The sequence below is a fragment of the Silene latifolia genome, chromosome Y, assembly GCF_048544455.1.
Source record: "Silene latifolia isolate original U9 population chromosome Y, ASM4854445v1, whole genome shotgun sequence".
In the NCBI taxonomy this organism is placed as follows: Eukaryota; Viridiplantae; Streptophyta; class Magnoliopsida; order Caryophyllales; family Caryophyllaceae; genus Silene; species Silene latifolia.
Genome location: NC_133538.1, coordinates 366,868,158 through 366,870,791, shown reverse-complemented (window position 1 = coordinate 366,870,791; position 2,634 = coordinate 366,868,158). Strand labels below are relative to the sequence as shown.

The 2,634-nt window shown below is 33.9% G+C and overlaps 1 long non-coding RNA gene across 1 annotated transcript; it reads left to right on the top strand.

Moving 5' to 3' along the window:
- Positions 1-248: 248 nt before the first annotated feature.
- LOC141633955 (uncharacterized) lies at positions 249-1,917 on the top strand. The gene is made up of 2 exons (XR_012538721.1): positions 249-510; positions 1,627-1,917. It is a non-coding gene; the product is annotated as an uncharacterized LOC141633955 (long non-coding RNA).
- The last annotated feature ends 717 nt before the right edge of the window (positions 1,918-2,634 follow it).

The following is a 2,634-nucleotide window of genomic DNA, read 5'->3' as shown; positions in this document are numbered from 1 at the left end:
GCAAAGCAGAGCATCCATATCGCACTACTACAAAAATGGCTAAAGGAACTACTAATAACAAACCGGTTTGGGTTTCTAACTGGTCTCTTAATATTAGAAACCGTTGATTTTTTAAAACCGGTCTCATAGAGTTGGAAATAATAAACCGGTTTTGTTTTTAAACCGGTCTCTTAATAAAAGAAACCATTGATCTGAAAGAACCGGTCTCATAGAATTGGGAATAACAATCCTGTTCCCACTAAACCCGGTCTCTTAACTTTTCTGATATACGTATTAATTATTAATTAAGCCCTAAAAACATCTCCACCACTTCCAAAATAAAAAAAACAAAGAAGGAAAACACAACTGCTTTAGTGCCGCCGTTGTTTTCTTCGGCCGTCAGTTTAGCTACTCACACCGTCAAGTCTGCATCACCATTGAAGTATTTCTCGATCGTCTATTCGTCTCCTACTTGAATCACCAGCGATGACCGTAGAGATCTCGACGCCATCGCACATCTACCTCTCTTAGGTTTGATTGTTTTCTTCTCTATGTGAATCACAATTATTCTTGCTACTTTGAAGATTGAATTTGTGTGTGAGTATATATAATCAGTTTACTGCTCATAAACAATTGGTGAAATTACTGATTTTGATTAATTATTTCCGATCCTATTTTCGTTTGTTCAAATTCAATTTAAAAGGTTAATTTATTTCATCTCCGCTAAACTATTTAAATTTCAAGTCGTTTTAAGGTGTATATATTATTGTGTGCGGTGTAGTATGTGTAGAATTATTTTTGCAATACTGCTTAATTGCTTCTTAGTCATTGATCAGTTGTTCAAAAGTTGAAGCAAAATTTGATCGGGTTGCAGAGTAATTTCTGTTGATTTGCTTGATTGTAATGGGATAATGGCTGGTAATGGTCAAAACGAATTTTAATACGGCTGATTTTTTAATGAAAGCTTACATCCACTCACAAAAATAATGGTTTATAGGTTGTAAATTGCGGTTTCATAATTTAAACTAGGACGAGATGTGTAGTATATGGTAGTTTGATCTAGAGTAGCATAACAAATTATTTTAGATAATCTATATCATAATTTAGTACTACTACATTTTACAAACTGTAGGAAACGAGGATGAGATGTGTAGTATATGGTAGGCTAAATTGCAATATTGGATGTGCAAGATGACTTGTTTAGTTATTGGAATGTTGCTACAACTCAAATTTGAGTTGTCAAAGATAGGTATTACTTTTTTACCTGTCTGAGATGTTACTTTTGAATTTTAAAATTGGTTATAGAAGGGACATGAGCATGTTATGGCTTACTGCCACATGAAGAATACGTAAATTTCAAGTGCGTATGAAACACTTGCCAGCATCAATCAGCGAATCGATTCTTTTGTATGTATTGCCTACATCTCATGCGTGAAAGGCCTTGATTCATCATGTATGCTGTGATTATGGTAATCATCTTGATGCCATCATTTTACATTTCTATTTTTGAATAATTGTGAGATTTGTACTGATTTATATGGTCGCTCCTTACGTCTTTTTAACAAGTACGACTTTTAATTGCTGAATAATGTTTTTGTTTGTCAAGTTATCAGTTTTGTAGCTAATTTTGAGATTGTTCATTTGTAGTTGGTTATGCGGTGAAGATGAAAAGATTGAAGACGATGAAAGGCGATTATAATATATGGATGTTGGTGAAAGCTTAATTGGATTGTAGTCATTGTTAGAACTTCTCTTTTTCACCTCGAGTTTTCTTTGACTTCCTTTGTAGTTTATAATTTTTTTTAGAAGGGAGGCTTTATTTTTTAGAACATCAAAAGGAATTGTAGTTTTGGAGTAGTAATGATTTGGATATTTGGGTGATATGTATTGAATTTTTTGTTGATGGTATAAATTAATAGATGAGCATTATTAATATTATTATTGTCTCAGAACAACAATAATAAGTTGCAGGTGAAACAATGTACCAATGGGCATATTTGTGTATGTAGCATGATAATGACAATAGTGAAATCAGTGTATAGCAAGCAAGGCGGTTTTCTTAATTAGGTGAAAGCTAAAGAGACCTGTTCCGTTGAAAAACTGGTCTCTAATGTTAATAAAAGAGACCGGTTTTAACCGACATGTGGTCTTTTAAATTCAAAGAAAAGAGACCAGTTATTGGTAGTGACTGGTCTTCTACATATAATGCAAAGAGACCGGTTATTTTCTATAACAGGACTCCTAAGAATTAAAAAAAAAACCGGCTTGTTAACCGGTCTCTTAGGCTAAGACACCTGTGAGATATAGACCGGTTATAACCCGGTTTCTTAGGCCATTTATAACTGGTTTCTTATACATTTTTTGTAGTAGTGTCGTGTCATTGGAGTATCGACGCATGTTGGTATCACTAAGTATTTTGGGAAAACTCCTCGAAGGATGATGAGTGGTGATGCTTCCAAGAAGGTAATCATATAAATACTGTATTTGATTAAACATAATTTATAACTATATATGCTGACATTAATTTCTACTACACAGCTACAGAAAATAACTAGGTTGATGCTGAGAATGGTGAAAACTGGGGAAAAGCCATCAGAAGAAGAGTTGGATATGGTTCAAGAAGTCATAAAGGAAGCAAAGGAGGAGGAGGAGGAG